The sequence below is a fragment of the Rutidosis leptorrhynchoides genome, chromosome 1, assembly GCF_046630445.1.
Source record: "Rutidosis leptorrhynchoides isolate AG116_Rl617_1_P2 chromosome 1, CSIRO_AGI_Rlap_v1, whole genome shotgun sequence".
In the NCBI taxonomy this organism is placed as follows: Eukaryota; Viridiplantae; Streptophyta; class Magnoliopsida; order Asterales; family Asteraceae; genus Rutidosis; species Rutidosis leptorrhynchoides.
In genome coordinates this window covers 260,822,792-260,832,023 of record NC_092333.1, presented here as the reverse complement: position 1 = coordinate 260,832,023, position 9,232 = coordinate 260,822,792, and the positions used below count along the sequence as shown (strand labels likewise).

At 38.0% G+C, this 9,232-nt stretch overlaps 1 non-coding gene across 1 annotated transcript; it reads left to right on the top strand.

Moving 5' to 3' along the window:
• Positions 1–5,898: 5,898 nt before the first annotated feature.
• LOC139886909 (small nucleolar RNA R71) lies at positions 5,899–6,004 on the top strand. The gene has a single exon (XR_011772769.1). It is a non-coding gene; the product is annotated as a small nucleolar RNA R71 (small nucleolar RNA).
• Positions 6,005–9,232: the final 3,228 nt, after the last annotated feature.

The following is a 9,232-nucleotide window of genomic DNA, read 5'->3' as shown; positions in this document are numbered from 1 at the left end:
TTAGATTGATTAAGCATACAACATTAATCAAGGAAAATATCCCAGGTCTTAGTTTACAAAGTTTAAGATATCTTTTAAATTCATGTGTCAAAACAGTTTTCAAGAACCAAAAGAGACCAATTGCTGTATATTAAGTTCTAAGGTGTTATACATATATACAAGTTATAAATTCTTATAATAACTTAATATAATGTCATAATACATATAAATAAGTGTTTTTAAAGTCAATTTAGTAAGGTTACATTAATTTATAAACATGGTTGGTTTCCACCAAAACAAGTTCTAGTTTTTACAAGTTTTATAAACTTATTAAGATAGCAATAGAGTAGGAATTTAACAAGAGTTTTAAGAAGTGTTCTACCTTGATTTTGAAGCTAGATGATGAGGAAAATGCTTGGTGATGATCTAGTATGAATATAGAAGTATTTTGATAGAGTAATTTGGAGTAAAGAATGAGAAAATGGAATAGAAAAATGGGGTGGTACATATGGACGAATTTTAAGTTAATAATGGAGTCATATGTTGTCAAAATAGTTAGTAAACTTGTGAGTTTTTGTCTCATGACCCATTAACAAGACAAAAGATGCTAGGATCCAAAAATGGGGCTGCTAAGGAGTGTATTTTTCAATAGTTATACATCTATAAGCTGCGTATTAGACGGGTAAAAATACCGTAAAAATACGAATAGAATTCATGAGGAAATAGAATGCAAATACGAGTATAGCTATCTTTGTTGAATATACTTATGTTAATATATGTATTTAAGTCTTTCAAAAGTGTATTAATACATCTTAATACAATACATATATATTCATTTTAACATAAGGGTTATTACGTCGTTAAATGTCACATATATATATTGTTTTCGAAACCCTTAAGTTAGTAGTCTCAATTTATATATATAAAACCTATTTTTAATATACTTAATGAGATACTTAACTATCATATATTCAAGTTAGATATAATCCATATATCCATTTATACATAAGTATATATTTAATACAAGTTATGACATTCGTGAATCATCGAACAAATAGTTGGTCAATTGTTTGTATGAAACTCATTTCAAAAGTTTTAAAACTTGTCAAAATTTATTGCTTATCATGTCGGAATAATGTTATCATATAAAGATTAAGTTTAAATTTTGGTCGGAAATTTTCGGGTTGTCACAGATACCAAATGATAGGTCAGATCATGTTGAGATTAGAAGATGTGACGAGTTTGAATGAGATTCGGTAAATAAGGAGTAGACTTGGTAAGAGAGAGATTCGGTAAAATTTACATTCCACAGCTTCTAGAACTCAGTTACAATGCAATGGCTATCTAATTAGGACTACATAGGTTCCTTATATAGCCCTCTTCTAAGGAACCTTCATTTAAGCATGTTTCACAATAACACTATACAACTTCGGGGTCCTAACTATCTTAGAAATGAATTCACTCATAGCCAGTCATGTTGCACCCATCGTCATAGACTTGAGAAAGACTCAAATCCTTGCTACTATTGTGAAAGTGATAGTCACCATAGCTTCTAGGTCATTTGTCAATTTAGAATGATGGAAAGGGATTTTGGAGTGGTGGTGAAGTTGTTTTAAGGGGGTGAGAAAAAGGTAATATAGTCTTTTTAAAGACTTTTATTTGGAATTTCGAAAAACATAAGATAGATAGGAGTGCTGATACTTTTTGAGAAGCACTTTGACTTTTCTCCTTTGGAGTGATAAGCATTTGCAGTCAAGTTCTTCTTCGGCGTTTCTCTTTATAAGTTCTGCTCCTTTTTTCAGAACTTTGAAAATACAATTTTTTTTGGAAATTTTTTTTCTCGAGAAACTTTCTGCCGGTAAAATTTTTCAAGACCTTTGCAATGATACTTGAGAGGCTTATAACATCGGGTTTTCGGAAGGAATCTCATTTTCTGGTTTTTCTTCGAGTGATAGTAAAGATGATGGAAATAATGGGTTGGTAGAAGTAGTGAAGGTGTGGAAGGATTATTTTGACAAATGCCTAGCTCTTCTGATTATACACGAATCACATTTCGTTACTTGGAAATGCAGATCTAAAGAAAGTTCTAATTCTGAGTACAAACATCGGCACTCTCAACGGAAAATAGTAAAACATTAAATATGAATGCTCATATGGTCTTATTTGGGTGCCTCACCATAATCAATTTAGGTCGATAATGCCTAGTCATGCAATGCTCAATTAGAGATTCGGTTCGTCCCAACAAGATTTCTACCTCACTTAAGCCTAAATTTTATTTGCAAACATTTTAGGTTTTCGAAAGTACTTTTTCGAAAAGGCTTTCTTCTATTAAAAAATTTTAAATTTGGCTTAAGAACTTGGAATCTTTGTAATGGGTTAATTTAATATAGCATAAAAAGATTATACCAACATCTCACACTTAGATGAACATTGTCCTCAATGTTCCTTGTGTATCCCATACTTAGGAGTTTTAATTAAAGATTTGGGAGTATCTGTCTAGTGTTTATTTGGGTTAGAATCCCACACTTAGTGATAAGCTAGGATGTGGCATAATTAAAGTTTGAGCTAATAACGAGGAGAAAGGAGTACCCCCAGCAGATGGTCTTGTGAAGAAACTGGCTGGCTTGTGAAGACAGGTTGTTTCAGAAATCTAGGAAGTTACATCCTTTATTGATCGGTTCATTTGTCATCCTTTACTCTTCTACTCTACTTTATTGCACGGGTTGCCTCTCGAGAAGCGCTTTTGTTTAAGGTCATTGGCTCGACCGTAATGATGCCTAAAAAGCAGACATTCCACTCTGGTAGTTGTAATCTTGGTCTTCTCGAGGGAATGTAAGTCTTGGGAGATAAATCCTGAGAAAGTGTCGGACCAAAAGTGGTAGCAGATCCGGTACTTCTCTTGAAGATCTTCTGAAAGATAGGAAATGTGCAGTTTCTGCCCAAGACAAATTTTGAAGTCTGATGATAATATGATCTACGGCTCTGCTGATTAACCCGTGAATGTCAATCATTGAGGCATTGCTGGTGTTGATTATCTCTCTGATATGTTCATTTCGGGGGTCTTCAAATAGTTTCAAAAATTGTATCTTCAGTATCTCAAAATCCTCGGAACGGTGATCTCCACAGTAGGAGTCTGTAGCCTTGCACAGATTTGTTAAAAGACGATGCTGAAAAGAAGTGTAAAGCAGCCTAAAACTAAGCATTAATGTCATCGTCTTTGAGTATATCTCCCGACATCCAGCTTTAAATATAAAACTAGAATCTGTGAATTCGTGGAAGATACGTGTTATCTGCTTCATAACATAGGTGGCAATGTTGACTTGGTCTGGTTCAAGATATGAAAACGGATTGTTGTGTCTCCCTTCTTCCACTACTACGTCTCGTAACTCCTTTATAATCAGATCAGCGTGGTGATCGATTGTTACGCAAATCACTAGCATGTCTGGTGTACTTTTGAAATTATCTCTTTCCAAGAGAGTGAAGAGACTGTGAATATCTTCGATCATTTGAAAATCAGAGTGATAAGTAGGGCATCCGGTGGAAAGATCCATATGCTTCTGGATGAGCATCAGTAGTGCTCGGTGGTTTGCTGAGAATTGGAGTGCAGATCCTGCTAAGGCGTTGTAAACCTTAAAGTAAATGATCTTCTGATCTCGACAAAATCTTGTCTCGAGAATAGTGCGAACCACAGAATTGTGCTCTCGTTGCCTTTCTTTATGGTAGATATGATCATGAAGAGTATTGATAAAGTCTTGAATGCGCTCTTCTAAGATTTCAACATTATTGTCTTATCTCTGTAGATAGAGGTTGTACTCATCTTCGATAGCCTTGATCCGTTCTTTTAAGTGTAGTGTGAAATCAATTGTTGATTTATGGATGGTTTCGAGAATATCTTTAAATTCATCGGTGTCATTAATGAAGGTTATCATGTCGGCGTGATTAGATATGATCGGAATCTGATCTGAAGAAGAGTCCGGCTCCTCCTGATCTGGTTCAGGTCGAGAATATGAGTCATCCAGAATGTCTTCATGTTGCTCTTCCTCGTCATCATTGGTATAGTATTCTTCTGTAGATTCGTCTGATGAACGGGTTTCTTCAGTATTTTGGTGCTTCATTTTGACGCTTGCAGGGTCAATTTCTATATCTTTAACCTCAGCCTTATCAGTTTTCTTCTTGAAACGAATGATTAAACTGTGATCTTCCATCTCGAGCCTCATTAATTCTTCGTGACGTTCCAAGCTTAGAGAGGGTATTATCGCAGTTTCTTTTACGTCTCCCATTTCCTCTTCCCCCTCAGATTCTTCCTCTTCCTCTATTTCTTCGCTGGGATCCTCTTCTTCCATTTCTGGGTCGTCAGCAGCCTGTGATTCGATACCCATCTCGATATCATCGGCTGATGGTGGAGACTCATCATTAGAAGTGATCCGTCCGATGGAAATACCAAACATCTCTGCCTGTCCAGAAAGATCGGTAGGTCGGTCAATTTTTAAGGTAACGCTCTCCCCATGTGATCGCAAGATCAAGGTTTGATTGTACACATCAATCATAGTCCTAACCATATTCATGAAAGGTCTTCCTAATACGATTGGTGTATGTAGGTCTTCCTTAATATCCATTACTACGAAATCCATAGGATACAAGAATTTGTCGACTTTCACCAAGACGTTCTCAACTATGCCCTTAGGATAGCAGATTGTATGATCGGCAAGCTGGATTGTCATTTTAGTAGGTGACAAGTCTCCTAGCTCCAATCTCTTGTAGAGAGAATATGGGATTAGGTTGATACTTTGGTAGAGAGTTTCTGAGTAATGCCGAGCATTCTTCATTCAGTGGAATTTTGTTGGAATCTGGTATCCTTTCCTTCGTAGAGAGAAGCCTTCGGATGTATCTCTTCTGGCTGGAGACTTTGGACATGGTGTCCAGGAATCTTCCACCAAGTTTGTAGGTATCGAGATTGGATGGTTCTTCCTGTAGCCTTCCAGGGTATCGTATACAAACTAGAGTTGTAGTGGACAGCTTCTGAGTATATGTCGACTTGTTCTTGAACCTAGCTGACCTTCTCCGTGGTTCTTCCTCTGGGATTCTGGAGTCCATTTTCTTAACTTCCTCTATGTAAGGATTTTGGATAGTATTACTAGGTAATCTTCCTTGTGGTCGGGTTTCAAGGCGTTATGATAACTGTCCGAGCTGCGTTTCTAGACTTTTGAGCAGAGCCAATTGATTTCTCATTAGTATCTCTATCTGGTCTTGTCTAGATGCAGTTCTCTAATTTAGCTGTTGTTGTCCTTGAATGAACTAAGTCAACTGATCATCAGTCCCGAGAGTAGGGTTGGTTACTTTCGCAATTTGGGTGGTTGGGGAATTTTCCTCAGCTGGTGGACCAGTGAGTGGAAGTGGTTGATCGTAGGTCAATTGAGATTGTTGGGGTGGATAAGGTGGGTAACGATAGCGAAAAGGCTGGTTATTTCGTTGAAACTGGTTAACCCTAGGTTGTTGATTGAACCGGGATTTGATTGACGAGCTGGGTATTAGACGTAACAGACTGAACCGTCAGGGTTCTCGTACTCAACTTGATATTCTTCAGTGGGTTGCGGGTTGGTACAGTTAACACAGGCCTGAACCTGGTTAACATGCTGCGACTGCGTCTTCAATTCTCTGAGATGTTTGGCAAGAGATTCCATCTTATCCGTGAGGAATTTGATGGCTTCCATTTGATTGTTAAGTACGGAGAGTGGGGCAGATAATGAAGTTATTTCACCACTGTTCCAGTCATGATGATGCATTGTCATGTTCTCGAGCAACTCCCATGCTTCGTCTGTTGTTTGTTTCATCAGATTTTCTTGAGCTAATGCATTGATAGTCATCCTATGATTTACTTTAAGACCATTGCAGAAGGTACAGATTTGAGCTGACCGTTCTAACTGGTGATTAGGGCATTTCTTCAGCAGGGTTTTGAATCGCTCCCATGCAGTGTAAAGAGATTCATCATAACTTTGTTTAAAGTTAATGATGTCATTCTTAAGCTTGGTTTGTTTAGACGGAGGGAAATATTTGGTTAGGAATTTAGTAGCCATCTACGTCCATGTCGTGATGGAATCTTTTTCCAATCCTTCAAACCATGTTTGTGCATGATGAGTGAGAGAATAGGGAAAAAAGTATAGCCAGACTATATCTTGTCCTATCCCTGGCTGTTTGTAGGAGTTCGAAAGAGATATGAATTTATCAAGGTCAGAGTTAGGATCGTCATTCGGTAATCCATGAAATTGACAGCTGTTTTGAATGAGCTGTATAATGTGATGTTTTAATTCGAACGAGTGTCCTTGAATCTCTGGGAATCTGATCGGTGCTCCTCAACCTTCAATCGAGGGTTTTGTGTTTTCTGCTAAATTAAAGCGTAACGCCATTCAATTTCTGATTCGTTCTTCCTTGTGTGCTTTAGAGATTATTGCGTCTGGATCAGGTACGAATAACAACGGCCCTGGTCTAGATCGGGTTTGGGTCATACACTGGGTATGCCTTTTTGTTTTAAATTTTATGGTAGATAAGCTAAGTCCCTAATTTAATCTAAGGTAATCTAAGGTAATCTTAATCTAAGGTAATCTAAGGTAATTTTAATCTAAAGTAGTCTAAGATAATTTTAATCTAAGGTAATCTAATTTAATTATCCTAAGTTTAAATATGTTTTTGGTTCTTGCTACTGATTCCCTAGTATTTTGATAACAGAGCTTCGTACGAACTGTTCAACAAACCAAGTGGCCAGGCCGACTACGGAGAGGTAGGATCCTTTTGATTCCAATATAATTAGAGACTGTTTGGAGAATCCAACAACCAAGTCCGTGTATAATTGTCTTTCTTAGACACCACTAAATGCTTGTGAATGAGTTTGATAAAAGCAATATTGTCTTATACCAGTTCCCCGGCAGCGCCGCCAAAAACTTGACTCCCTCTTGATATGGCCGAAACAAACAATTTTATTTATGCGGTGTCGTCAGGCCGCAAGGCGTCAGAATCAACTGCCAAGAGGAGGGGTCAATAGTTTTAAATTTATATTTAGCGGGGCCTAAATCATACTACTCCTTATTATGAGTAAGGGAAGTATGACATAGGGTCGTATTTTTAAGATATCAGTAGGATCGAACCTATAATCAAAGCTTAAGATAATCCTAAAGTGAAGGAGTAGTGGTTTATACCTAATTTTTGGGTTTTCTAGTTTATGAGATAAAGTAAAGTAAATGCGATAAAATTTGTAATTCAGATAAGGTTAAAACAAGCGCATACTATGATTTCATCAGTTACTATGCTGAGATTATGGAATGCTGGCTCATGAATAGGTAATGACCTTGTATTCATTACACTGGTCCTAAAAACCCCTGTCATAAGACATGTCAGTGGGTAATGCGTTAGGCTTGAAGATTCTGAATAGACAGCAACGTCCCTTACCCCCGACGCCCGTGCAGTCTGACTACAGGCATACACGTTCAGACGGCTCATCCAATTGAGCGACTCGGTTGGGTGACGTATTAACATTCCACAAAGGCTTAAAATTTCTTAAGCATAATAGAATACAGGGTTTGCCATATCCGAGAGACGTGATGTGTCTTGATGCTTTCATTAGTGATTGGGTTTAAAAGATAGTTAGGCCCTTAAAAGAGTTCAACCACAAAGAACACCATGGCCAAGTTAGGTTTGACTTCCATGAACACGTTCGGTTATCCTAACAGTCCAAACCTTTATGTGTTTAAACAAACAGTTCCTTAATTAACTAAGAATCCCTCAAGCGGGGTGCAATGCTTGAGACAGCATTATGGTGAAGTGTACTAATCAGCACTGACTGGGTTCCATGGCCTTACTTAGTAGAGGTACAGCTTACAACAATCGTTGTGCTTCAGTGTGTACGTACGAAGTTTATATGCTTGGTGACTACACTAGCTTGGTCTAGGACCGACAATGTACTAGGGGTCTAGTTAGATGTTTCACTACGAAAGAGTCCTCAGTCGGAATCCAAGGCTCGATGGACTTACTACAACCGGTGTGCCTCACTCAAACTTACGTTGTATCCGATAGACTTCTCTTACTAAGGGGTGACACAGGTAGGGTACTCTGAATCGGGGTTCGCGACTTCCCAATAACAGAGCCGATAACTACATTCTATTAGTTGGAAAAGTGATTGTGTTTAAAGCATAATCGGAAAGCATCTCGACAACATACACAAACCATAATATTATTTCTGCATTATAACTGACTACATCTTAGCATACAATAAAGATAACTACTCGCTAATCATGGCACAATATCACAAAGCATAATAATGGAAGACATTATATAAAGGCAAAGGATAGAAGTACCAGTAGATTAAACGAGTTCCGAATACAAAAGTGACAACTTCAAACTCCAGACTGCTCCTAATACAATCTTCAGCGTTCTTCTCTGGGTACTAGGTTTCCTGCACGGAGTCGAAGACCTTAAAAGTATGACTAATATTGTAGAAAGAGAGAGAAAGAAGTGAATTGAAGTGTGTGTAAAAATGGATGACAAAGATCCTTTAAATAGGCTTGAGTTTTGCCTGCAAACGGCTGGCAAGCTGTTTGGCAGGCCGTTTGGCAAGCCCATTTGCACTAGTCAGCCGTTTTTTATGCGGGTTTGCCTGGGTCGTATGGCAGGCCGTTTTCCCTTATGGTAGGCCGTTTGGCAAGTCGTTTGCACTGGTTTGGTTTGCTGATTTCACTGATCGTAACTTGATTTCCTTGATCGTAGCTTAGTTTCTTGTCTTTCACCGTTTTCGCTTTAGAATCTCCGTTTTAGCTTCGATTCTCTTGATTCTTTTTGCACAGTCTTCGTAATCACTTGATCTTTAATTTTAACCGACAAAGCGGACATTTTGGCGATAAAGCTCGGAACTTTATTGTTTTTGGGCCTTAATACCGGGGTGAAAACGTGACTTTTTAGCCGATATCAGGAATTCCATAATGATCTAGTACCGGGAGCTACACCGGTAGCCCGATCGCTCTATAGATTGGCTCCTTCGAAGATGCAAGAATTATCGAGCTAATTACAAGAACTCTTAGACAAGGGATTTATTCGACCAAGTTCCTCATCATTGGGAGCTCCAGTTTTATTTGTTAAGAAGAAGGATGGATCCTTTCGAATGTGTATCGACTATAGAGAGTTAAATAAGTTGACAATAAAGAATCGATACCCCCTTCCTAGAATCGATAATTTATTTGACCAGTTGCAAGGGTCGAGTTTCTACTCC